A 273-nucleotide genomic window follows, 5' to 3' on the forward strand; every position below is an offset into this window, starting at 1 on the left:
GTCTTCATCTACAGAGACATCATCGGGTACGGTGTATGGGTGAAATACCACATCGTTCACCGTAAGTTCATCCAATTTCTCCCTCAACGAAGTCAACTGCTCTTCTTTAGACTTCTTTTGTGCGTCCAAAAACAACCACTTTCCTGTTGTAGGTTGGTCATAGGGATAAGGTTTCTTTTCTGAACCCAATCCCAATTTAGGAAAGTGGTCGTAAATCCAAACCTATGCGAAAATACAAAAATATCCACGCACATGAAAATTGAATTGGAAGAA

This window comes from Papaver somniferum, chromosome 2 (assembly GCF_003573695.1).
Source record: "Papaver somniferum cultivar HN1 chromosome 2, ASM357369v1, whole genome shotgun sequence".
Lineage (NCBI taxonomy): Eukaryota > Viridiplantae > Streptophyta > Magnoliopsida > Ranunculales > Papaveraceae > Papaver > Papaver somniferum.